The sequence below is a fragment of the Astatotilapia calliptera genome, chromosome 4 (assembly GCF_964374335.1).
Source record: "Astatotilapia calliptera chromosome 4, fAstCal68.1, whole genome shotgun sequence".
Lineage (NCBI taxonomy): Eukaryota > Metazoa > Chordata > Actinopteri > Cichliformes > Cichlidae > Astatotilapia > Astatotilapia calliptera.
In genome coordinates this window covers 13,965,301-13,993,300 of record NC_137425.1, presented here as the reverse complement: position 1 = coordinate 13,993,300, position 28,000 = coordinate 13,965,301, and the positions used below count along the sequence as shown (strand labels likewise).

General features: G+C 41.8%; 1 long non-coding RNA gene and 1 pseudogene across 2 annotated transcripts; both read left to right on the top strand.

Moving 5' to 3' along the window:
• Positions 1-4: 4 nt before the first annotated feature.
• Positions 5-27,980, top strand: LOC113017372 (uncharacterized; annotated as a pseudogene). The gene is made up of 18 exons (XR_013908751.1): positions 5-488; positions 645-807; positions 2,012-2,161; positions 2,350-2,510; positions 15,897-16,076; positions 16,168-16,309; positions 16,644-16,828; positions 16,935-17,076; positions 17,151-17,338; positions 21,495-21,587; positions 21,744-21,906; positions 22,724-22,864; positions 22,988-23,148; positions 23,517-23,696; positions 23,800-23,941; positions 26,783-26,967; positions 27,070-27,204; positions 27,296-27,980. The product of XR_013908751.1 is annotated as an uncharacterized LOC113017372 (transcript).
• Positions 4,856-10,146, top strand: LOC145428545 (uncharacterized). The gene is made up of 2 exons (XR_013908838.1): positions 4,856-8,896; positions 9,568-10,146. It is a non-coding gene; the product is annotated as an uncharacterized LOC145428545 (long non-coding RNA).
• Positions 27,981-28,000: the final 20 nt, after the last annotated feature.

The window sequence follows — 28,000 nt, the reverse complement described above, 5'->3', positions numbered from 1 at the left end:
TGAGAAAGAAAAAAAAAAGAGTATACCTGATAACCCAGGTGGTTTTGGAGAGTTGTTTATTGACATCAGAGTCTCTGGTAGCCTTCCTGGCCTTTTTATCAGCCATTGGAAAACAGCCTGATTTTAGTAAACGGCGTCGAGTGAGTTAACTGTCTTCCATGCAGTGTTTACTTTTTGCAAAGCCAGTCAAACCCCCCCCCCCACCCTGCAGTCTGGCACAAAGCAAAGTGTGTTACCTGCAAGGACAGCACAGAGGAGAACCATCAACATCAGAGCAAATGGAACATTTTGGGGATTTTATCTTTTTCATTTTGTTCAGTCCCACCACAATGCTGGCAGCCGTTGTTTTCCTGCTTGTACTTTATCTTGTTTCTATCATTTTCATCTCTAAGGAAAAAGGAAATGAACCCCCAGGACCGAGACCTCTGCCCCTGCTTGGTAACCTGTTGCAATTAGATCTTAACAGACCCCACAAAACTCTGTGTGAGGTAAGGTAACTCTTCTCAAGATCTGAATCAAAAGAAGCCAGTTTAAACATATTACAATACCTAATGCTATGTTATGGCCCTAGCAGGGTCTCCTGTGAAATGTTAGGGGAACGTAACATGCTATTTAATTATTATTATTTTGAATGATTCTTCCAGCTTTCAAAGGAATATGGCTCTGTATTTACTCTTTACTTTGGAACCAACAAAGTCGTGGTCCTGGCTGGATATGAGACAGTCAGAGAGGCACTGGTCAACTATGCAGAGGAGTTTGGAGAGCGCAACATCTCCCCGATACTTAATGATATAAACCGAGGTCATGGTATGATTCTTTTATATTGTGGTTTATTAAGTTTAATTTCATGTTCATAAATCTGTGTTAGCCCAGGGAAATTGCAGGTTTTGTTATTTGTGATCACTAGAGATATAAGAAAACATGATCGAAACAGGCTACACAATTAACAGCATGTTTCCTCATGTTTTGCAACAGCTGACCAATATCTTGAAGTCCAGGTTTCTTTTCAATCAGAAAAATAATATTTCAAAATAATATTTTAAAGGTTTAGTGGTGCATATTCCTTTGTTCTCGATGTCTGCCATGAGAGTAAGTTCTGCTGTTTGTGACAACATTGTGTTGTACTTTGAGTTCAGTTGATAGTTGGCTTTATAATAACATTTCACCAATGACACAGATGGAAACGTCAGATCAAAAGTGATAAAATGACTCTGAAATAAAAAATTAAAGACCCGTAGAATTACGGTTGAAAACCTTAAAAACAGATGATTTTCTTTTTGAAGAAATGCTGATTTTATTTTATTTTTTTGCTCTGATCTTTGCTGTTTTGCTTGGTTAAGATCAGATTGAGCAACAGCCCCCTTCACTCTCACTGACCTGACAGATCGCTCAACAGCAAATCCCTTTATCAATGTTTTACTTTGTGGATTTTACATTTAACACACATTAGCATGTTATATTACCAGCTAAAGTCACTTTCCCTTGCTTATCCAACTCAGAATCAGTGGTTGGTTGAGGTGGTTTGATGCTTTATATTTATTTTGTAATTATCTTTTTTTCTTGCTTTGTAAAAGTCGTCACTCTGCTGCCTTCAGACTTATCCATGTTTGAAATAATCAGCACATGATTGGGAAATCCTGGACTGACATATCGAGTTGATAACGACAGCAGTCATCTGACCTCTTACCCGATTGGTGAAGTGAAAGAGAATTAACACAGGAAAAAACAAACAAACTTTGAAATGATAAATATGATAAAGTAGGACCTCAGCTGTGGAGCCCGAGAAGTACACGCTGAAATACAAAATTACATGAAACACATACTGTCAGTTCTTTATTTGAGTTAAGGCATGAATGCAAAATTGAGAACTCTGTCACAGAGACTACTGCTGAAACAGACAAAGGTCTGCGCTACAAGCCTGATTGTTCATTTGTGCCTCTGCTGAACTGATGAATGTCAGGCTCTGGCTGCTAGGCTGGAGCAGACATGCATTATACCTTATGTTTTGTAGGAATTTTGTTTGCAAATGGAGAATCGTGGAAAGAGCTGAGACGTTTTGCCCTCACCACCCTCAAAGACTTTGGGATGGGCAAAAGACTTTCTCAGGATAAAATCCTGGAGGAGTGTGGTTATCTGATTCAAGTGATTGAAGAGCATAAAGGTATGGCGATAGTGTGTGTAGATGTAAGTGATGACATTGTGTGCTGAAGCAGTTTTGAACCCTGAACTTCAACTTAAAGGATTTTTTAAAATTTTTTAGCACACCTCTAAATTTTGTGCATTTCTGTTAGCCCGTGTACGAATTTATTTATTTTAGATTTTTCCCCCCCCTTGTGTGTCAATTTACAGGAAATGCTTTTGATACAGCTCTTCCAATAACTTACGCAACAGCCAACATTATCTCCTCTATTGTGTACGGAAGCAGATTTGACTACGGTGACCCTGTATTCAAGAACATGGTGAAGCGAGCCAATCAAACCATATGTGTCTCAGGTTCTGCATCAGTCCAGGTTGGCTTTTTGACTTGACGCTGTTTTTAAAATAAATTACACATAAGATTTAGATCCACTAATATTACCACTGTGCAAAGGATCGAGGTATAAATTGATACTGTTACAGCTTTAACAGCAATCAGCATCCGTTTTCATGCTGATTCAGATTTGATGATGTTACCGGCACCAGACCTAGGGGAATCTGGACCGGCAGCAAGCGGCACACAGGCTAGAGAGCACTGCGTAGCCAAATATGAGCAAACTGTGGATTAATAGAGAGGACACCGAAGTTAGCGTCTTGCTCAGGCTGGAGCTCATTTATTTCTCCACATATACACATGCATTCTTCCCATAAAATAACAGAGTTCATAAACAAAAATAAAGTTACAAAAAGCATTCTCTCAAAAGCAAAATAAATACAAACTAATTCAAAATGACTTTACATACTCACACTTAAACAAAACACTCACGGCCAAAGCATAACAACATACCAAAATAACCCATCTCACATTCACACAACCTTTCCCCACATTCGCGCCATATACGCTATTACTTTTGAACATGGCATGAACGCAACCAACATGGCGGCAGACGACTGCAAACATTGTTTCACCAACAAAAAGCTTTCCCCTTAATACATGTACTCAGTACTGCTTGGCTAACACTAAAACAAACACTACAACACATTTTCGGAAGTCGCAGGTTGCCACTGTCATAGCATATACTTATAGTGCTACGTAGCATTAAAGCATTATGCCGATGATACACTAATACTCATTACAACAAAATACCACAAAACAACATCATCACTCTCATCTCAAAATATAGCCGAACAGTTGTTACTCAACTTACATGACATTTAGAACCAGTTCGGTAACATAAAAGTTTGTTTGTCAGTACCTGTGGATTAATAGAGAGGACACCGAAGTTAGCGTCTTGCTCAGGCTGGAGCTCATTTATTTCTGAGCTGCGCATACGCAGAACCTATAGCTAGTCTCTCTGGTAGTTCCACAGCAGTGCAAGAGCACCATCTACTGGCATAATGAAATATAACCAATATAACAACACATAACAATGTCAAAATAAGTCACAATAATAAACAAAAAATAAGGGGGTATTTGGTTTTCTTACAAAAATAAACATGTAGCTTTTTCAACCTGCTACACTCTCCCCTGCTTTAAGAGATGGCTCCGGACATCTGGAACCAAACTAACACACTTCATGGCGTTTGCCCAAAGTCTTTAAAGTCTAATAGTCAAAACTATTAGTTCCAGGAGTAATGTCAAAAGGTCTTTTGGTCACCAGTCTAACATGTCCATACTGGTGTGAGGTAATAACAGTCAGGAACAGCTGGGTAAAGTGACATGTGGCAGGGAACATATGCAAGCATCATGTTTGCTCCAGGTCTCCAGAGCTGATATGAAGGCTGTCCCATTTGGCTATATGTAAAAACCTCTTTCGGTTTCACAGCTCTGGTCGACCTCCGTATTGGTGGCACATCCCATTCTGGTGTCTCTGGGGCAGGGTCCCTGTTATCCACACAGCTCTCCGACCCTGTGTCCTCCATAAGATCCTCAGTTGCAGGTTCCTCCTGGGTTTCCACAGTTGGTGATGAAACAACAGGCATTGGGAAATCTGCTGGTTCTGTAGATACAGCTGGTGGGACTGCACTTCCCTGCTGCACTTCCACTGATTCCATTTCGTGTCTTATTGGCTGAAACTCAGGAGCTACAGCTCTCAGTTCACTGTGTGGTCTCGGCTGAGGCCTTTTGGGGTTAACTCTCCTCCACTGATACACAGGTATCGTTCTCAGGCTGTATGTGTACCCTTCCTCTTCATCCGAATGATCAGACTCATGTTCCACTGTTTCATTGGGGTTTGTCTCTCCCAGTCTTTGTGTTTGTCTTTTCTGACGTCCCTGCTGATCTTGCTCTACCGGCAAATCAGTCACAAGCAGCAGGAGGTTTCGATGCAGGACACGAAAGGTTTTGTCTCCTGTTTCTGATTGTACCCTATATACAGGTCCATCTCCAATCTTCTCAACAACTCTGTGAATTTTCTTTTCCCAGTAGGCACGGAGTTTGCCTGGACCACCCCGCTCGGAGAGGTTTCTGACAAGCACTCGATCTCCTGGTTGCAGTGCGATGCCTTTGATGTGCTGATCATAATGCTTTTTCCCCTTTGCAGAGGACTTTGCACTGTTTTCTGAAGCAATTTTATAGGCTTCCTGCATGCGTGCAGCCCACTTTTGTGAATACTCCTGTCTGGACTGTGACTCTTTTTCAGGTTTTAAATCAAAAAGCAGATCAACAGGCAAGCGTGGGGCTCTTCCATAAAGGAGGAAGAAAGGTGAATAGCCTGTTGCCTCATGTCTTGTGCAGTTATATGCATGGACTATATGGGGCAAATGATCCTTCCATTCTGCCCTTTTCTCCTCATGAAGAGTCCGTAGCATTTGTAGAAGTGTTCTATTTAGACGCTCAACAGGATTTCCCTGTGGGTGGTAGGGGGTTGTTCGAGAGTGGCCTATTCCTGCCAGCTGTTTGAGTCTTTGGAAAAGGTTGTTCTCAAACTCCCGGCCTTGGTCATGATGCCGCTTTTCAGGGTACCCGAAATGCGGGATAAAGTCAAGAAAGATTTTCTCAGCTGCTGTTTTGCCAGATTTATTCTTAGTCGGGTAAGCTTGGGCAAAACGGGTAAAGTGATCTACCAAGACTAAAATGTACTCAAAGCCACCTTTACTTGGTTCTAGATGTAAATAGTCAACCGAAATGAGTTCAAAGGGGGCACTGGTTGTTATCGAGCCCATTGGTGCTCTCTCTGGGACACTTGGCCGTTTCTGTTTGATACAAGGGCACTGGCGAATGACATAGTCCTCAATTTCACACTGCATAAAAGGCCAGTAAAACCTCTCCCTTGCTAACTGAATGACTTTGTCAGCACCAACATGTCCCATATCATCATGCAGGTGTTTCCGTACAGTTTGCTTAAGCTTACTGGGTAGAATCAGCTGTTTTCTTTGTCCAGTCTGTCTGTACAGTATTCCTTCCTCAAGTACAAGTCTGTTCCATTCATGTACTAGCCTACGTGTCTCTTGTCCTAGCTGTCTCTTATCTTTACTATTAGGACTCCATCTACTCTTTTTCAGATTTATCACCTCACAGATAGGGGGGTCCTCCCTCTGCGCAGCCCTGATGTTTTCTGGGGTGATGACAGGGGCACCTTCAGGGGGTGTGTCGTCAACACAGTGCAGTGCAGCCACCCATGGTACATCACCGTCTCTCATGGCTTTGTCTCCTTGCCAGATTGCAGAAACCACTTCTGGGGACAGTGTCTCAGTATACTCCATGAGGTGTTCCTGGAGTGGCAATGGATAGCGGGAGAGCGTGTCAGTGTCTGCGTTGGACTTGCCTGGTCTATACTTTACAGTGAAATGGAAGTCAGCTAATTCGCCCACCCACCGATGTCCCACAGCGTTTAACTTTGCTGTGCTCAAGATGTATGTGAGGGGATTATTATCTGTGTACACTGTGAAAGTGGGTGCATAGTAGAGGTAATCCCTAAATTTATCACAAATTGCCCACTTCAGGGCAAGGAATTCAAGCTTGCCAGAATGGAGATGGTAATTTTTCTCAGCAGGCGTGAGTGTCCTGGAACCATAAGCAATGACACAGAGCTTTTCCCCCTGTTGCTGATAAAGCACAGCCCCCAGGCCTTCATTTGATGCATCTGTGTGTAGAACGAAGGGCAAACTGAAATCTGGGTAAGCCAGGACAGGTGGACGGGTTAACATATCCACCAGACGTGACACCACAGTACGATGTTCTGCTGTCCATTGCACTGGTGTTTTGGAAGGAAGCTGACCACCATTTGTGCGCTTTAACTTGATTTTGGCTCTAGTTGAGCTACATTGCAGGCTAGGATCACTGGGACTCTCAATAAGCTTAAACAGTGGCCTCGCTATTCTAGAAAAGTCCTGAATGAACGTCCTGTAATACCCTAGAAACCCTAGAGTGCTCTGACCTCTCCCATGTTCTTTGGCTCTCTGTCTCTCAAATGTTCCACTGCTTCGAGATCTTTTGGGTCTATCTGGACACCTTCAGTGGTCACCAAGCGCCCAACATACCTGACCTGACGCTTAAACAGTTCACATTTTTTGGGACGTAGCTTCACACCATGCTCTCGCAGGCGGCAAAGCACATGCATCAGATCATCAACATGGTCATGAAAAGTCTTGGAAAAGCAAAGCACATCATCTAAATATGGTGAGCAGCACTCATCCCTCAGACCATCAAGGACCCCCTCCATGCATCTCTGAAATGCTGCTGGGGCGTTGGTAAGGCCAAATGGGAGGCGGATCCACTCGTACAACCCCCAAGGCGTGCTGAATGCTGTCAGGTGTCTTGATCTTTCATCAACAAAGCCCTGGTGGTACGCACTACCCTGGTCGAATATTGAAAACCATGAATAGCCCCCCAAATTATCCAGCAGGTCTTGGATGCGTGGTAGTGGGTGGCGGTCAGCAATGGTTTTACGGTTAAGGCCCCGAAAGTCAATACACAAGCGTAAGCTTTTGTCTTTCTTTCGGACACACACCACCGGAGATGAGTAGGGTGATGTGGACTTTCTGATCCAGCCGTTGTCCAGCAAATTCTGAACATATTCTGAATCAAAATGGATCAGTAACAGTCGCACAGTGCTCATGTCAATCCCAGAGGAAAGAAGAGCAAAGGAAATTAAGGATCTGGATTTGGACACAGATCAACTTCCAGTTGAGAGAGCACTGGGTTTACAGTGGTGCATAGCAACAGACAAGTTCCAGTTCAGAACCTCCCTGCAGGACCGTCCAACAACCAGAAGGGGAATTTTGTCTGTGGTCAGCTCACTGTATGATCCTTTGGGAATCTTGTCTCCCTTCAGTATGCCAGCTAAACTGTTGCTACAAGAGCTTTGCCGACAAAATTTGAAGTGGGATGAAGTTATTCCCCACTCTCTTTCCCAGCGGTGGCGTGATTGGCTGGAGGATCTCCAGCTGATTTCAAAGTTTAAAGTGGAACTTGCATTAAACCAAATTGCTTTGGAAGACCAGATAGGGCACAACTTCATCATTTTTCTGATGCAAGTCAAGATGGGTATGGAACGGTGTCATATTTAAAGTTGGAAAAGAATAACGTCACGCATGTTGCTTTTATCCTGGGAAAGGCTAGAGTTGCTCCTCTCAAGCAAACTACAATTCCCAGGTTGGAATTGACGGCTGCAGTTCTTGCAGTTCGGGTGGACAGGCTTCTGCAAAAGGAGCTGCAAGTCAGGTTGGAAAAATCAGTTTTTTGGACTGATAGCACAACAGTACTGAAATACATCTCCAATGAAACCAGAAGATTCAATACTTTTGTTGCAAACAGAATTGCTGTTATTCGGGAAGCAACAGATGTGAATCAGTGGAGATACGTTTCTTCTAAGGAGAATCCTGCAGATGACGCATCCAGAGGTATGAGAGCTGGGGATCTCCTCAAATGTAGGAGATGGATAAAAGGGCCAGAATTTCTCTATGAGTCAGAAAAGGAATGGCCTAAACTGGATGTGGAGTACAGTGTAATTTCTGCAGATGACCCAGAGGTCAAAAGGGACCTGACAATGAATGCCATTGTGAGAGAATTACAAAATCCTACCAGCTATTTTATCCTCTACTTCTCGTCTTGGGCAAAACTTAAAATCTCTGTAGCCTGGCTTTTAAAGATGAAAGAGGTCTTGGTGTTGTTGGCACAGAAGAGGAAAGAGTTGCTTGCTGCAGGTTTGAATAAGAATGATCCGGAAGGTCAGAAAGAAGTGGAGATAAGAATGGAAAGATTTAAGACCACTTTGAAGAAAGGAAATCTCACTCCAGAAGACTTGGCAAAGGCAGAACAAGCTATTCTTCAATATGCACAACAACAGAAATTTACGACTGAAATGGCTTTAATTCGCAATGGCCTCAAAGGAGTCTCTAAGGGAAATTGTCTCTATAAACTTGATCCAGTGTTGGATGCAGGAATCCTCAGAGTGGGTGGCCGATTGAATAAAGCAGCCATGCCTATGGAATTAAAGCATCCTGTAATTTTGACAAAAGATATGCATGTGTCAACACTGATTTTACGCCATATCCATCAAAGGTTGGGACATGCAGGAAGAGCACACATGCTGTCAAAACTAAGACAAAATTACTGGATATTAAATGCAAATTCTGCTGCCAGGAAAATTATCTCTCGTTGTATCACGTGTAGACGCAACAGAGGAAAGTTTGTTGAACAAAAGATGGCGGATCTGCCTGAAGAGAGAGTCCTGCCAGACATAGCCCCATTCACAAATGTTGGAGTGGACTATTTTGGACCTATAAGTGTTAAAAGAGGACGAAGTCTCCTTAAAAGGTATGGAGTTCTTTTTACTTGTTTCACCAGTCGTGCAGTACATCTGGAGATTGCATGTACACTTGATACAGACTCTTGTATAAATGCTGTGAGGAGGTTCATCTGTAGACGAGGCCCAGTTTCGACCATCAGATCTGATAATGCTACAAATTTTGTTGGGGCGAATCGAGAGTTGAAAGAAAGTTTGACTGAGCTGGACCATGCCAAAATTCAAAAGGCTTTTGTTCAGGATGGCATGAAATGGAACTTCAACATCCCAGCAGCTTCTCACCAAGGCGGTGTGTGGGAGCGTCTCATTCGTTCAGTAAAGAATATTTTAGCCTCAGTTCTTAAGGAGCAAGTTCTGGATGATGAAGGACTCCACACAGTCTTCTGTGAGGTTGAAGCTATAATGAACGACAGACCCATTACTAAAGTTTCAGATGACTCAAATGATCTTGAAGCACTGACACCCAATCACTTGTTGTTGCTGAAAAATAAACCAGTTTTTCCACCAGGACTGTTTCATCCAAGTGATTTGCATGTCAGGAAAAGGTGGAAACAGGTACAGTACATGGCAGAGTTGTTCTGGAAGAGATGGCTTTCTGAGTACCTACCTTTGATGCAAGAAAGACAAAAATGGATGAGGACTAAAAGATGTCTTATACCTGGAGATGTTGTTTTAATTGCAGACGCTACAGCTCCAAGAGGATCATGGATGATGGCGAAAGTCTTAAATGTAAACCAGGATGCAAAAGGCTTGGTGCGTTCTGTGAGACTACAAACAAGGACCAGTGTTTTGGAAAGGCCAGTGACAAAACTTATTTTGCTACTGGAAGCCTCATCGTGAAGAAAATCCTCAATGAAAATTAAGGATTTGTTTAAGGGAATAGCTCCTCCTTTTGGGACTTTAAAGTAATTGTGATTGTATGCACAATTAGGGGCTGGAGTGTTGGAGCTATTTGTTCTTTATTTTTGTTTTTGTTCTTATTTTTGAAATTAGTTAAAGTTTGTTGTTAGTTTACTTATATTTTGGGGTTTATTTGTCGGTTAATATTTTGTTTTAAATGATTTGTTTTGTTTGTTGTTATTTTGTTAAATTAGTCAGTAAGAGCTGTAGGGCCATTTTGTTTCTATAAATAAAGAGACTGGTATAGGACCAGCATGCATTGGGGTGGGCCTATGGTTTTTTACCAGAGCAGGAGAAGCAGTAGGAAGGATCTTGTTATTGCTTGCCAAATGGATAAATAAACCAAAACCAAAACTCTCAACTAAAAGGTTTGGACAATGGACTTCTTTTGCCTGCGTACGAAATATTACCTCAATGCAGCAGTGGCTTGTGGACTTTAAGTTGTGGGACGTTTGATCATTCAAAAGTAAAGGAATTGCCACTACATATTCTTTTACCTCTTTATACAAAGGTTTGGGGACCGAATTGTAGGATGTCTGGACAGGCGTATCGTCTTTCAGATTAATTTTCAACTGCAAGCTTGGGATGCAACCAATGTCAGAGTCACTTTGGGCAAAAACATCTGACTGTTCATACAACATGTCTCTAACTACCCTCTGTCAGGTAGGACAAATCAACAGGTGGATGCCATCTCTGACCTTCATTGACTTCTGTCTGATGCTTTTCGTTACCTAGCTGAACTGAACACACTTTTACATTTGTATGGGCTGATGACCCTGCGTCAGCAGAGAGATACTTGACAGGTTTTACTTCAGTCACCTCTTCCAATGTACCTAAGACTGTTCTTTTGGAGAGAAAAATGTCATGTTTGGTAGGATTCTGAATGGGAATCTTAACAATTTTTGTCAACCCACTGGGGACATCTACCAAAGCTGGGAACAACTCCAAACCCTCAGGGCAGCTGTTCTCTAGATTTGGTTGGAAGAGTCATGGGCCACCTCTTGGCCATTCTCTGACTCTACACTTTACTTCACAAATCTGTCCTGCAGGAATCATTACACCTTTTTTTCCTGTTCTCACACTACACTCAGGATCTATTTCATCAGGGGTGGGCATCTGAAGTGCTGAAACTAGAGCATCTACTGCACTGCTGCTGACACTTAAAGCTTCTTTGAGGAGCGCAGACAGGTCAGCCCCACCTCTCTGTTCTTTATTGGTTTTTAGGATTTCAGCTATTACGTTGCTGCCTAAAATAAGACAGTTAAGGTTGTGCTGACTGATAAGCACTGGCACTTGTATGGCGACATGCCCATAGTTCACACTCTGAATTTGAAGTTCCGTGTCTGCCCAACCATCAAATGGAACGTCTGTACCATTAGCTGCCGCTATTTCCAGAGGCTGGTCTGAAAGGAGGGACTCAAGTGGCTTGATCTTAATGTGGGGGATGTTTTTCTCTATCCATGCTCTTGATACCATAGTCACTTGGGCCCCTGAATCAAGCAGCATCTTAAGTGGTACTCCATTGATGGCACATGAGACCATACATCTGTTCCCAATAAGCTGTGCAGTGGGTTTCGCTGGTGGTGCAGGACTGGGTACATTTGATCTCACCACACTTGAAGTCTTAGCAAAACTGGTGTGTGCTGGGGACTCCTCAGCTTGTTCGGTCACTGGCAGCCCCTCTCCAGTGACCTCACCCCGTTTCCCGACACCTTACGCCGCAGGCAGCCAATAGCCCGGTGTCCTGGCTGGCCACACGCAAAGCAGTGGGGGGCAGCTCACTTTGCCTTGCTGTACACAATCACCACATCTGCCCCGGTTCTCAGCTGGAGGTGTTGGAGGGTGGTTCAGGGGCGAGCAGGAGTCTCCAGATGCCACACTATCAGTCTGGCTCACCACTTTAGTTAGCTGTCTAGTCAATGAAGACACTTGGGCAGTCAGTTCTCTAATAGCTGCACGGTTAGCCTGTAGCTCAGTGTTAACCTTCGCTTGCTCAGTCAAGTCCGTGTTAGCAAGCTGAGCGGCACTTACAGTCACAGGTCTGATTTTAGATGCTGTACCCAGTCGCCTCAGTCTCTCAGCTTCCTCGCTGATGGACTTTGTAATCTGTTCAAGCAAAAAGTCGTCACTAACCTGCAAGTCATTAAGAAAAGGTTTGAGGTCTTGTCTCACATAGTTGTTTTTTTCATTGAACCCTTGATAAAGTGTGTGAAGAAATGTGCCCTGCACAAGCTTTTTGTCATAGCTAAAGTCTGCACCAGGCTGTCGTGACTCAAATAGTACACGCTGTTTTAACCCTATAATTCTGTACAAAAACTGCTGTGCACTCTCTTTGTCTTGCTGCTTAGCATTACTTAGCTCTTGAAAGAGTTCAGCGCTATTCTTGTCTCGAATATGAGAGCGGAGAAGTTTCTTCAAACCATCAACTGTCAAATCATCTTTGTTGGTTAACATTTCCTTGAGAGTACCAGGCTTCATTATCTTTAGCAAGGTTCTGATTATTTCACACTCAGTAAACCCTTCTTGTAACCCCTCATCAATTTGTTTGCACAGACTACTGTAGGACATATCCGAGCCAAGATCTGAAATTTGTCCACCATGCAACTTGAATTCTCTGCGTGGAAACAAAGCTGCCACATCACTGAGACTCAAAACTTGGTCATATCCTCTGGACGGACGACTCACCCTGCCAGGGGAAACCCCAGCAACACTAGGCGCCGGTGACACTGAAGCTGGGATGTTGAAGTTCTTGGTGGGCGTATCAGTGTCTCTTAGCATGGATGAGGGAAAGGTGGAGATGTCTCTGTCCTGCGGTAGAATGGGCTGTGTGTGAGAGTCTGTGTTAGGGGATGTGGTCAGCTGGCATAGCCAGGTGTCTGTCAGGATGTGTGGGGTCAAGTAGGGCACTCCTGCTGCTGGTTAGGAATATCTTCCATCTCAAGCGGCACGGCCAGATGATCTCCAGCCCCTCCGACGTCCGTTGACAGCAGGTCACTCTCGATGTCGTCGAGGAGCAAGAGCTGGGCCATACCTTCATCCTCCAACGCTCTTAACTTTTCACCTCTGATGTACTCAACGATCAGGTCATACAGTTCTGGTTCACTTAAGCCATAGGTGTCAAACTCTGGCCCGCGGGCCAAATTTGGCCCGCAGCCTAATTACATTTGGCCCGCGAAGCCATACCAAATTATTATTAGAGCTGGCCTACTGGTATTATACAGCTAATATATATATTGTTTAGTATTAAGCTTTGCTCGTTCCATATTCAGTTTTTCAGCAAAACTTGTTTGAGTCCATAAGAAGAGATTCATTCTTAAATCTGGAGGAAGATTTTTTTTCAATAAATATTAATGTTAGCCCGCGACCTTGTTCCAGTTTTGAATTTTGGCCCACTGTGTATTTGAGTTTGACACCCCTGACTTAAGCCATCAAGATTGCGAGTCATACTGCCATCCTCCACTGAAGAAACAACAGTGCGCAGCTGGCTCACACTCAAATCACAAAGTCTTTTCTGGATCTTTACTATCAACAACCGCCGTGGGGTAACAGTGGCCATCTTGACGTTTTGACTGTGACCTGGGCTCCCTGGATGACGCACTCAATGCAGCCTTCCCTGAGACTTTGGACACCAGTTCTGGTCGTTTGGCACACACGTCACCACTAGACGATCCCGTTTTCTTACAAAAATAAACATGTAGCTTTTTCAACCTGCTACAATGACAATCACATACATTCATATATGGAAGTAGAACATCCTGTGAAACTATAAAATCTTATAAAAGCAGCTTAAATTAGCAACAACAAACAGGCCTCATGACCTGATTTCTACTACACGTATAAGGCTGCCAGGCACCAGCCGCTCCCACCCGACGACGGGCACCGGAACAGTCAGGACCTCCTCCACTTCCACGGCTTCGGGGAACGCCAGTTGGGGTGGCGGCCGGGACCAGATCCGAGCTGCCAGGTTCTCAATCCATCATACGCTCGATTCGATTCTGCAGTTCTTCCTGCTGCTCCCGCTGTTTGGCCATGTGTTTTGCAAATGTGGCTCTGTGGTGCATTGGAAATCTGACTGTTTGCTTTTTCACAATCTTTTTTCTTCTTATTTTATAAATTTGTTTGTTGCTCATTGAGCCAAAGAGAGTAATTCTTAATCATGAGATACAATAAAATGTATACAGTGGGGCAAAAAAGTATTTAGTCAGCCACCGATTGTGCAAGTTCCCCCACCTAAAATGATGACAGAGGTCAGTAATTTGCACCAGAGGTACACTTCAACTGTGAGAGACAGAATGTGAAAAAAAAATCCATGAATCCACATGGTAGGATTTGTAAAGAATTTATTCGTAAATCAGGGTGGAAAATAAGTATTTGGTCAATAACAAAAATACAACTCAATACTTTGTAACATAACCTTTGTTGGCAATAACAGAGGTCAAACGTTTACTATAGGTCTTTACCAGGTTTGCACACACAGTAGCTGGTATTTTGGCCCATTCCTCCATGCAGATCTTCTCGAGAGCAGTGATGTTTTGGGGCTGTCGCCGAGCAACACGGACTTTCAACTCCCGCCACAGATTTTCTATGGGGTTGAGGTCTGGAGACTGGCTAGGCCACTCCAGGACTTTCAAATGCTTCTTACGGAGCCACTCCTTTGTTGCCCGGGCGGTGTGTTTTGGATCATTGTCATGTTGGAAGACCCAGCCTCGTTTCATCTTCAAAGTTCTCACTGATGGAAGGAGGTTTTGGCTCAAAATCTCACGATACATGGCCCCATTCATTCTGTCCTTAACACGGATCAGTCGTCCTGTCCCCTTGGCAGAAAAACAGCCCCATAGCATGATGTTTCCACCCCCATGCTTCACAGTAGGTATGGTGTTCTTGGGATGCAACTCAGTATTCTTCTTCCTCCAAACACGACGAGTTGAGTTTATACCAAAAAGTTCTACTTTGGTTTCATCTGACCACATGACATTCTCCCAATCCTCTGCTGTATCATCCATGTGCTCTCTGGCAAACTTCAGACGGGCCTGGACATGCACTGGCTTCAGCAGCGGAACACGTCTGGCACTGCGGGATTTGATTCCCTGCCGTTGTAGTGTGTTACTGATGGTGACCTTTGTTACTTTGGTCCCAGCTCTCTGCAGGTCATTCACCAGGTCCCCCCGTGTGGTTCTGGGATCTTTGCTCACCGTTCTCATGATCATTTTGACCCCACGGGATGAGATCTTGCGTGGAGCCCCAGATCGAGGGAGATTATCAGTGGTCTTGTATGTCTTCCATTTTCTGATGATTGCTCCCACAGTTGATTTTTTCACACCAAGCTGCTTGCCTATTGTAGATTCACTCTTCCCAGTCTGGTGCAGGTCTACAATACTTTTCCTGGTGTCCTTCGAAAGCTCTTTGGTCTTGGCCATGGCGGAGTTTGGAGTCTGACTGTTTGAGGCTGTGGACAGGTGTCTTTTATACAGATGATGAGTTCAAACAGGTGCCATTCATACAGGTAACGAGTGGGGGACAGAAAAGCTTCTTACAGAAGACGTTACAGGTCTGTGAGAGCCAGAGATCTTCCATGTTTGAGGTGACCAAATACTTATTTTCCACCCTGATTTACGAATAAATTCTTTACAAATCCTACCATGTGAATTCATGGATTTTTTTTCACATTCTGTCTCTCACAGTTGAAGTGTACCTCTGGTGCAAATTACTGACCTCTGTCATCATTTTAAGTGGGGGAACTTGCACAATCGGTGGCTGACTAAATACTTTTTTGCCCCACTGTATATGACACAATATGCACTCACAGTCATTAAGAGAATACATGGTAACGCTACCTGAAAATATTAGATATCTTTAGATGCACAGCAACAGTAACTTTGTTAATTGTGATTTCAATGATTTCTGTGAGAGAAATTCTGAAATAAGTTAAGTCATTGGTGCTTTCACAAAAATGAAAACCAGGATTTAGTGAAAAATTGTGTAATAATACTATATTGACATTTTTAAGTATGTAAACTGTGTCATATGACAAAGTAAAGTGTATTTCATTTTATTTCTGATAATTACGTGTATTTACTTGGAATAAGCTTTGTTTTACTGTTTTTTCCACAGCTTTTTAACATGTTTCCTCGGCTGTTCGGTTGGATAAAAAATCGCCAGGTGGTGTTAAAAAATGTTGAGATGGCTGTCACAGATATAAAGAATTTAATTAATCATCTGAAAGAGACTCTGGAGCCCGGACTGTGCCGAGGGCTTGTGGACTGTTTTCTGATTGTGAAACAGAAAGAAGAAGTAAGACAATATGTGTTTTTTAAAATTATGATAATATTATTTACACTTTAGGTTTGATAGCAATAAGCAATGTGAGTGTTATTTCTTTTAGGACTCCTGTGTTTTGGATACTCACTACAATGAGGAGAACTTGACATTCACAGTGAGCAACCTGTTTGCTGCTGGCACTGACACCACAGCAGCCACACTGAGATGGGGTTTGCTGTTAATGGCTAAATACCCACACATACAGGGTAAGGAACTGGACAAGACATGCAAGTCTCATTATGTATGGTAATAACACATAAATAGAGTTCAGTGTCCTGTTGGGGTACAAGACCAAGGACTTCAGTTATGGGTTTACTGACATTTCAGCATGTGATATCAGAGAGATAAGGCAAAAAATTAGGAGTTTTGTCTTTGTTACTACCAGTCAGTGGTAAATAAATACACATGTCAGATGCAAACAATGTGCACCATAACAATATTCTGTGTATATTTTGGATTTTAATTTTTTTTTTTTACACATTTTAGCAGATCTGTTAAAACTAATGTGGACAAATGCGTTTCTTTATTTTGTCTCTGCAGAGCAGGTCCACGAGGAGCTGAGCCGGGTAGTAGGAAGCCGACAAGTTTGTGTAGATGACCGGAAAAACCTGCCGTACACTGATGCAGTCATTCACGAGACTCAGAGACTGGCGAATATTGCTCCCATGTCTCTTCCTCACCAAACTAGCCAAGATGTCACCTTCAAGGGATACTTTATCAAAAAGGTCAGCTGCTGTACCTAAATATATTTTAACATCTTGATTCACTTCTGATAACCTGAACTAGTTCTGTAGATGTACATCTACATGAGAAATCTTCTGTTTCCCACAGGGAACTATTGTGTTTCCCCTTCTCACCTCTGTCCTGTATGATGAGAGTGAATGGGAGAGCCCACACACTTTTAACCCTTCACATTTTCTGGACAAAAAGGGTCAATTTGTCAGGAGAGATGCCTTCATGCCCTTTTCTGCAGGTATGACAACTTTGATAAAATGTACACTTCCACAGACGTGATTGGATTTAAATGAGTGTAAACTGCTCTTGCAGGTCGCAGGATGTGTCTCGGAGAAGGTCTGGCTAAGATGGAGCTCTTCCTCTTCTTCACCTCCCTCATTCAGCGCTTTCGTTTCACTCCTCCACCTGGAATCACAGAGGATGAACTGGATCTCACACCAGCTGTGGGATTCACCACCCCTCCTTCATCTCATATGCTGTGTGCTGTCAGTCGCCAGTGAGAGACACATGGAACTTGACATTATAGCATTTACTTGTGACAATAGCATAAGCAATAGCATCAAACAGATGTCAGCATTCTGAACAACAGGCAAAGGCAGATGTCAAGGGAACAGATTTTTCTGACTACTTTTTAGTTTTACTCCCTACAGTTTCAAGCAAATATCTGTACTTTCTACTTATTACGTTTTCAAAACAGGCTCATTACTTTGGCTATAATGCATTTGGGGGGAATCATTATCTCGTTATTATCTTGTCACTGTGGACCTCCCAGCCCATTGTTCCTTCACTGGGCTGGTTTCAGTCATTATGCAAATGTACTGTTAATTAGATTGGAGAAACCTGCAGTCAGCTGACACTGAAGAAGTCACTTGGATGAGAGACGAAACGTTTCTCCCACTGAAAACGCTACTTTCAGATAAACAGAATCAACTTTTGGAGACTGCAGACCTTTGTTTGTTTATTAATCACCAGTGGATAAAAAAAGATGACATGTGTCAAAGTCAGGGATTAAAAGTGATTGTTTTTAAGTGTCAGTTAATTTCCAGTGCAGCTTTCCTCTCAGCTCAACAAACATCACAAACACACAAAGTGTTTGTGTGCAGTTTGTCTCAAAGTGTGTTGCTAGCTAAAGGTCCAGCTGCTGTATTTCCTTGCTGTAGGTTAGTGCAGGATAAACAGGTTAGTTTGTTGTACTGTGAAAAGTGAAGAACACACTGCTCTTTAAGAATAAACAGTGTGGTTTATTTACAAAGTGGTAAAAACAGTGAACAGCTGATCCAGGTACAATGAAAGTTGAGTGGGTGGTTTTGTCCTCTTCTTTTCGTCCGTGCCCGAGTAGAGAATAAACACCCCGTGTCCTCCAATAACCCTCGTCCCAGGTGGTGATTAACCCTCGAAATTCCGAGAACACAACATCACGGGCAGGCCAACCGATGCCAGTCACTTCTAACAAGTAAAATCAAAGTATAATTGACAGAATGAGTGGAGTCATTCAAATTTTTGATTACCAACCAGAACTTTGTTTGAATGATTAACAGATCATATCAGTATTTTTGTTTTTCACTGTTATTTTTTAGAGAGTAATTTGTTAGAGGTTTATTCTTTCAATTGCAGGAGAATTGTGAAAAATATTGTTTTCTGCAGATACATTTGGAATTGTGCATTTTCAATAACGGATCTAAAATGGCAATAAACGAAAGTCTTTAGCTTTTCAGTTTGCTTTTTGCACGCAGTGAAACACATCATGAACATAAAGAAGACACACTTTTACCAAAACAGTGAAGATACTACAAATGGCATGTAAAAATACAGCATGTTGGATCAGGTTTAGATAGGTATTCTTACATTGTACTCTAATTTATTCAATATTTAAATCTGCTTAGCCAGCTATTTTAGTGCAACAAACCTTTGGAGGAAACTAAGCTCTATAATGAACACTCACAGTCCAAGCCATTAACAGTCAGATTTATGGTTGACCAGACTTTAGTTAGAATTTGTTTTGTTTTGTTTTTTAGACAGTAATTTTTTAAAGGCTTTACCTTTTCCATTGGTGCAACCTTTTAATTTCTTTTTTTAAATTTACCTATGCTGTGTCTATGTTTAGTAGTTAATACCCAGGTAACATCCTTGACCACATTAGTTGTTCTTCCTGTTAAAAGCGGGTTTTTCCTTCCTACTGTTGCCAAAGCACTTGCTCAGGGAGTCATATGATGGTTGTAATACAATTAATTGAAAATTCATAACAGCACTTATCACAGCCTATAAACTATAACTAAGAACTATAACTCCTTCCCATTTGCACCGAAACACACCCACAAAGAAAATAAGTTTCTTTTTCTGTACTAAAGTGCAATGGTGAAAGTGAGGTTAAAGTAAGTAAGGTGTCGTCAAAGGAGCTTGCAAAGAAAAGCGTCTGGACTTCTTTAAGTTACTTGAAGACGTTTCACCTCTCATCCGAGAAGCTTCTTCAGTTCTAAGGTCAAATGGTGGAGAGTCCCAGATATAAACCTAGTGGGAGTAACCCCCCACAGAGGGACAAAAGGACCCCCTGATGATCCTCTAATCGCCTGAGCCAAGGTGTGAAACTGGGTGTGGGTCCCAATCAGCCAGAGTTTCGGGTGTGTTCATTGTGAAACCTGGCCCCACCTTATCATGCGAATTCCTGGGATCAGATGGCCCAGGATGTGAGTGGGCGTTAAGGCGTCTGGGAAGGGATCTCAAAACTGGATTATAGATGGCAGAGAGTTGGTGTCGTAAACCCCCGCCTCTGTTCAAAGATGGTCGCTCACAGTGGACATAGATGGCTTCTTTCACTCCTCTTTCAAACCATCTGTCCTCTCTGTCCAAAATGTGAACATTGGCATCCTCGAAAGAGTGTCCTTTATCCTTAAGATGCAGATGGACTGCTGAGTCTTGTCCTGTGGAGGTGGCTCTTCTGTGTTGTGCCATGCGCTTGTGAAGTGGCTGTTTGGTCTCTCCAATGTAGAGGTCTGGGCATTCCTCGCTGCACTGTACAGCATACACCACATTGTTAAGTCTGTTCAGACGTAAGTTCAGACTCTCCACCATTTGACCTTAGAACTGAAGAAGCTTCTCGGATGAGAGGTGAAACGTCTTCAAGTAACTTAAAGAAGTCCAGACGCTTTTCTTTGCAAGCTCCTTTGACTACGATGACCTGGATGACTGAGAACCTTCACAGACATAAGTAAGGTGTCGTGAAGAAATTGTGATCCCATTCTTGGAAGCACAAAGAAGAGGGGGAAGCACCGAATATGGATGATTTTGGAGAAGATTAGTCTTTCCTTCTAAAAGTTGCAGGGGATACATATTCTTTCAGACTTTGTGTCTCGGTATGCCTTAAAATGGGCCCCTTTCTATAAGGCAAGTCTTTTGTTTAGCAAATTCTTAAGAATCCACCAAATAACCCAGGTGATTTTGGAGAGGATAAAAGTTTCCTCAAGTGAAATACTTGATGGCTTGGAACATGAATCTTTGTTCTATTAGGATCTCTTTTTCTTTTTGATAGTTTCCACTGTAGCTTGGGGAAGTCTGCACTAAGTGCGCACATGTTTATTGACATCGATCAGAGTGTCTGATAGTGTTCCTTACAGTGGCTGGGAAGTGCAAATCACAAGTCCGCAACAAATTAACAAGTGGCTCTTGACGGAAAGGGATTGTCTGAAATACTGGAAGGGACTCAACGGTAGGGCTTTGGAGTTGACATAATGCCGCAATGTATTGTGGGAGCGCGGCGCCATATATCTGGGTCACGAATCAAAGCAAACACACTGTGCTGGAAGGACGGTTGCTAGAAACATGCTTAAAAGCAGTTTAAAAGAAAAGGGACGGTACAGAGACAGGTTGCGTCCGGATGCAAAGAGACGGTACTTGCAGAAAATAGCGTACATTGGAAATGTGGAACCGTATGAAATACGGCCGTGGAGTAGAAACCCTGACGACCTACCGCTATTGACGTAGCCTGATATATTTTCGTACCTTGTCTGTGGAGTCAGCGTGTACAAGGTGAACCGGTTTCGCAATTATAAATCTCTGGAGGGACACATTCAAATTAGTGCAGCATAAATTCATTCATGAGGGGGAAATTACAGTGAGAACATGTGGAGGCTGTTAGAGGGATAACATAGTGAGTTCAGTGCATTGATGTGATATTGTCCTGATGGATTTAGTTATTCTTTATGGTTAAAGAAATTGCAATGATTTATTAGTGCAATGATTATTATAAATAATCATAATTATAGATCTTGCTTCCATGTTTGTGTCCTGTGTCACTAAAAGTACATTTTATTGTAGTTTTATACATTGATTAATGACCTGCAAAATCTCCTTATCATATTAAGTGTCCATAACTGTCACTTAAAGTCAAACTTTATGCTTTCTCCATCTTGAAAGTGATTACATCCTTGCATTACATACTTTAGGTTCATTTTCTGCAGGCAGGTTTCTGAAAGAGAACAGGCAGATTTAGAATATAACATGCAGCGTTCTATAGATGGATGCATAAAAAAGAAGAAAAGTTACATGTATGTGCTAACTTTCTAAACACTTTGTTACATTTATGATAAGTGGATTAGAAAGTAGATAAAACACATTTATGTCAGCCTTGGCTCATTAAAGTCCTTGTCTTTAAATTAACTTTGTATGTATGAAGCCCCAGGACCGAGACCTCTGCCCCTGCTTGGTAACCTGTTGCAATTAGATCCCAAGAGACCCCACAAAACTCTGTGTGAGGTAAAATAACTCTTCTCAAGATCTGAATCAAAAGAAGCCAGTTTAAACATATTACAATACCTAATGCTATGTTATGGCCCTAGCAGGGTCTCCTGTGAAATGTTAGGGGAACGTAACATGCTATTTAATTATTATTATTTTGAATGATTCTTCCAGCTTTCAAAGGAATATGGCTCTGTATTTACTCTTTACTTTGGAACCAACAAAGTCGTGGTCCTGGCTGGATATGAGACAGTCAGAGAGGCACTGGTCAACTATGCAGAGGAGTTTGGAGAGCGCAACATCTCCCCGATACTTAATGATATAAACCGAGGTCATGGTATGATTCTTTTATATTGTGGTTTATTAAGTTTAATTTCATGTTCATAAATCTGTGTTAGCCCAGGGAAATTGCAGGTTTTGTTATTTGTGATCACTAGAGATATAAGAAAACATGATCGAAACAGGCTACACAATTAACAGCATGTTTCCTCATGTTTTGCAACAGCTGACCAATATCTTGAAGTCCAGGTTTCTTTTCAATCAGAAAAATAATATTTCAAAATAATATTTTAAAGGTTTAGTGGTGCATATTCCTTTGTTCTCGATGTCTGCCATGAGAGTAAGTTCTGCTGTTTGTGACAACATTGTGTTGTACTTTGAGTTCAGTTGATAGTTGGCTTTATAATAACATTTCACCAATGACACAGATGGAAACGCCAGATCAAAAGTGATAAAATGACTCTGAAATAAAAAATTAAAGACCCGTAGAATTACGGTTGAAAACCTTAAAAACAGATGATTTTCTTTTTGAAGAAATGCTGATTTTATTTTATTTTTTTGCTCTGATCTTTGCTGTTTTGCTTGGTTAAGATCAGATTGAGCAACAGCCCCCTTCACTCTCACTGACCTGACAGATCGCTCAACAGCAAATCCCTTTATCAATGTTTTACTTTGTGGATTTTACATTTAACACACATTAGCATGTTATATTACCAGCTAAAGTCACTTTCCCTTGCTTATCCAACTCAGAATCAGTGGTTGGTTGAGGTGGTTTGAAGCGTTATATATTTATTTTGTAATTATCTTTTATGTATATTTTACATTGACGACTCAATGTGGCACAACCTCCTGTTGTAAAATTTTATGTCTTGTAGGGATTTTGTTTGCAAATGGAGAATCATGGAAAGAGCTGAGATATTTTGCCCTCACCACCCTCAAAGACTTCGGCAAAAGACTTTCTCATAAAATCTTGGCAGAGTGTAGCTATCTCATTCAAGTGATCGAAGAGCATAAAGGTATGGAGATAGCATGTATACGCAGTGTTAAAACAAAGACCAATTTAATTTTGCTGAGGTTTGTTTTAATGCTATTAGAATTAATTATTAATGTCTTAATCTTGTCCACATGTTGGGTTACAGGAGAACCATTTGATACAGCACTTCCAATAAATTATGCAACAGCCAATATTATCTTTTCCGTTGTGTACGGATGTAGATTTGATTACAATGAACCGATATTCACAAAAATGGTGAAGCGAGCCAATCATGCCACATGTGTCACAGGTTCTGCATCAGTCCAGGTTTGCTTTTTCATCCCCCCCCCTTTTTTTACTCTCTTTTAAAAAAAAAAGAATGACATAAAATGTTAACAGTGACTATTGTTACCTGTGTGGCATAAACTGAATGGTAAACATCTGATTTTATGTTGAAGCAGACTCTGTCTGTATATCAGTTTTTTACTGTTTTACTGTTGTCCATTGAGCCAAACAAAAAATATTCACATTTCATGAGGGGAAGGCAAAATCTAAAATAGTGATTGAAAGCATAAAGTGGTCACAAAGATATGGAAAATACCAAATGTATATGTAAAACAATGCATGACGATGGTGCTTCTGTAAAAATGAAAGTATTACTTGAATCTTTACTTTGTTACTGTTTAATTTTACAGCTTCATAACATGTTTCCCCGGCTGTTCAGATGGATTAAAAACCATCAGGTGGTGTTAAAAAATGTTGAGACGACCATCAGAGATGTAAAGTATTTAATTACGTACCTGAAAGAGACACTGGACCCTGACATGTGCCAAGGGTTTGTGGACTGTTTTTTGATTTGGAAGCATAAAGAGGAAGTAAGACGGCATGTTTTGTCTTTTCTAACATTTTAAAAAGTGGCTCAGTGTTCAAAACAGTGTTTTAGTTTTGTTATTATACCTTTTCTTTTTCTTTTTTTAGGAATTTGGAATTGACGACTCTCACTACAGTGAGGAGAACTTGATATTCACAGTGATTGACCTGTTTGTTGCTGGTACTGACACCACAGCAGCCACACTGAGATGGGGTTTGCTGTTAATGGCTAAATATCCACACATACAGGGTAAGGAGGCAGAACTCTCCTCCAGAAATTTTATTTCTGTTTTCATAAAGCCCCTCAGCCATTAGAAAACTGAATATTTTCTAAATAGATATCGACAAAGGCAAAAAAATACATTTCATCAAGGTATTTCATGCATGCAGGAGTTTTGGTTTAGCCACAGCTCTTTGTCTTATGGTTTCCATACTACACAGACTTAATGGCAGGATAGTGTTGGTTAAAGTTTAATGTTCAGCTCAGGTAAGTACAACAAGGAACTCAACAACAGGACCAAACACACCACTCAAAAACTATGGATAATTTTCTAGAACTTCATTTCCTTTCCAGTAGGTGGAGGGTTAGGGTTTCCTAGAGCTAAAACTTAAGCTTCCAACAGTGTGAGAGTGGAACAGGCAGGTGTCCTTAAGAATGAGGTTGGTTGCTAGCCTTTTAGCTTACTTACCTGGAAAACCTAAGTGGCCTGAGCACTGAGAAGTCAACAATCTGGCAATGAGAGAAAAAGGAGCTGGGGTTAGCAGTAAGTATCCACTGATTTCCGTTCCTCTGGCAGTATTTCAGTTTCTTCAGTCTTTGTTCTATGCATTTACCTTATAGTATAAACTCTTCAGTTAAGAGGTTGTAAAAAGATAATACATTTCTGATATGAAATCTTTTGTTAAACTTTCAGTAAATGTTTATTGGAGCCTGCTTTGACAAACATACAGCTCTTGAGTCTTTTTCAGCCTTTACAGATCCTGATTTCAAATTTAAATTCTTCTTAGTGGGGGGAAAAAAACCACCCGGTTTTTCTATATTGGGACTATCATAATGTGTTGGGCCGCACTCAAACGCAGAACTTGTGCAAGTTAAGTGATTTCATTTACAGTGACGGTGAATTGTGGTATTTACAAAGTGTTTTAGCCATTCACAGTTCAAGAGTCTCTTATTTACAAAGTCCAACAAGGGAGGTGATTCCAAACTTCCAGCGCTGAAACAAATTCCTCCTCTTCAGCCACACAAAACTCTCTCCCGTACACTCCACTGGGACGTCCTTAACAGAGGAAATATGAGTTAGAAATCTTTGTGAAGAGAAAATGAGAGTTTTTTACAGAGACGATGAGGAGATTGCTACTGCGGTTAGACCGCACTCAGGTGAAAATTGAAAGTCAGGTCCCAGCTTGGATAGTTGTCAGCAGATTGCAAAGTGCCTCACAGATGCTTGATTTCTTCAGGCGTGTTCAGGAGTGGGTGGAGGTAAAGAAACAGGTAAAGCACATACAGTGGCTTGCAAAAGTTTTCGGACCCCTTGAACTTTCCCACATTTTGTCACATTACAGCCACAAACATGAATCAATTTTAGTGGAATTCCACATGAAAGACCAACACAAAGTGGTGTACACGTGAGAAGTGGAACGAAAATCACACATGTAATCTAATGTCAGTACAAATACAGCTGCTCTGTGACGGCCTCAGAGGTTGTCTAAGAGAATATTGGGAGCAACAACACCATGAAGGGATAAAGTTACTGAGAAATTTAAAGCAGGCTTAGGCTACAAAAAGATTTCCCAAGCCTTGAACATCCCATGGAGCACTGTTCAAGTGATCATTCAGAAATGGAAGGAGTATGGCACAACTGCAAACCTACCAAGACAAGGATGTCCACCTAAACTCACAAGCCGAACAAGGAGAGCGCTGATCAGACATGCAGCCAAGAGGCACATGGTGACTCTGGACGAGCTGCAGAGATCTACAGCTCAGATCTCATGTGGGGGACACAGCAAACATGTGGAAGAAGGTGCTCTGGTCAGATGAGACCAAAATGGAACTTTTTGGCCAAAATGCAAAACGCTATGTGTGCCGGAAAACTAACACTGCACATCTCTCTGAACACACCATCCCCACTGTCAAATATGGTGGTGGCAGCATCATGCTCTGGGGGTGCTTCTCTTCAGCAGGGACAGGGAAGCTGGTCAGAGTTGATGGGAAGATGGATGTAGCCAAATACAGGGCAATCTTGGAAGAAAACCTCTTGGAGTCTGCAAAAGACTTGAGACTGGGGCGAAGGTTCACCGTCCAGCAGGACAACGACCCTAAACATAAAGCCAGGGCAACAATGGAATGGTTTAAAACAAAACATATCCATGTGTTAGAATGGCCCAGTCAAAGTCCAGATCTAAATCCAATCGAGAATCTGTGGCAAGATCTGAAAACTGCTGTTCACAAACGCTGTCCATCTAATCTGACTGAGCTGGAGCTGTTTTGCAAAGAAGAATGGGCAAGAATTTCAGTCTCTAGATGTGCAAAGCTGGTAGAGACATATCCTAAAAGACTGGCAGCTGTAATTGCAGCAAAAGGTGGTTCTACAAAGTATTGATTCAGGGAGCTGAATAATTACGCACACCCCACTTTTCAGTTATTTATTTGTAAAAAATGTTTGGAATCATGTATGATTTTTGTTCTACGTCTCACGTGTACACCACTTTGTATTGGTCTTTCACGTGGAATTCCAATAAAATTGATTCATGTTTGTGGCTGTAATGTGACAAAATGTGGAAAAGTTCAAGGGGGCCAAATACTTTTGCAAGCCACTGTAATAGGGCAGTCTGCTCCTGAACTCTGTTTGTACTCATGATGGAGAATTTGACTGTCCCACTCTGAGCTTGTGTCTCCTAGAGACCTCTTCCTGTTAAAAGGGAGTTCTTTCTCCCCACTACCACCAATAACTTGTTCATAGTGGATGGTCTGATCTTTGGGTTTTGCTCTGCAATATTGTAAGGGTTTTGTGTTTATAATATAAAGTGATCATTGGTAATATGTGGTAAAATGAATGCAGACAAAACCTTTCTATTTATTTTGTGTCTACAGAGCAGGTCCATGAGGAGCTGAGACATGTAGTGGGAAGCCGAAAAGTCAGTGCTGATGATAGGAAAAACCTGCCGTACACTGATGCAGTCATTCACGAGATCCAGAGACTGGCTAATATTCTACCTGTATGTCTTCCTCACCAAACTAGCCGAGATGTCACCTTCCAGGGATACTTTATCAAAAAGGTCAACTGCTCATCCACAAAAAATACCCTTTATTTGACATTTTGATTCACCTCTGATAACTTGAATCGCACATCTATGATAAATGTGCTCTTTTGCCTACAGGGAACTATTGTATTTCCCCTTCTGTCCTGTATGATGAGAGTGAATGGGAGAGCCCACACACTTTTAACCCTTCTCATTTCCTGGATAAGGAAGGTAAATTTGTCAGGAGAGATGCCTTCATGCCCTTTTCTGCAGGTATGACAACTTTATCAGGCTTTTGTTAAGAAAATTTGCATTTGCACAGACATGACTTGTTTAAATAAGCGTAAACTCTTTGCATTTGCAGGTTACAGGATGTGTCTTGGAGAAGGTCTGGCTAAGATGGAGCTCTTCCTCTTCTTCACCTCCCTTGTTCAGCGCTTTTGCTTCACTCCTACACCTGGAATTACAGAGGATGAACTGGATCTCACACCAGCTGTGGGATTCACCACCCCTCCTTCATCCCATAAGCTGTGTGCTGTCAGTCGCCAGTGAGAGAGGGCTTAAGCAGGGCTTCTCCTAAGACCCAAACTCTTCCATCGCATGCATTTTTAATTTCTCTTTGATATTTGCTCATATTGGAACCCGATGAATGTAAAAACAAAGAATTACCACATATATATATTTTTTTTTTACCTAATTTTTGTTTCTAAGAAAAATGAGAGCCACATATGAGGATATTCATTTAAAATTTCGATAGAACAGTAGCAGTATAATGTCCTCGTAAGTGGATATCAGGCGCTTGTAGACCAAAATACTCAATTTTGGTCTAAATAACCCAAAATGTGATGTCCACATATGTGGACGCCAGGTCCTAGGAGGTTAAAGTGGATGCCTGCGGCAAGCAGAAGGATCATTTTTCAGCCACCACTAGCAGATGTCATGATCCTTAACGCCTGGATTGTTGAGCAAAAGCAGATGTTGTGAGATAAAAGGATATGAATGTATTTCAGTCCTTCACATGAAGGCTAATAAAACTGTATTAACAGGAATGAGTGGTGTTCTTTAGAGA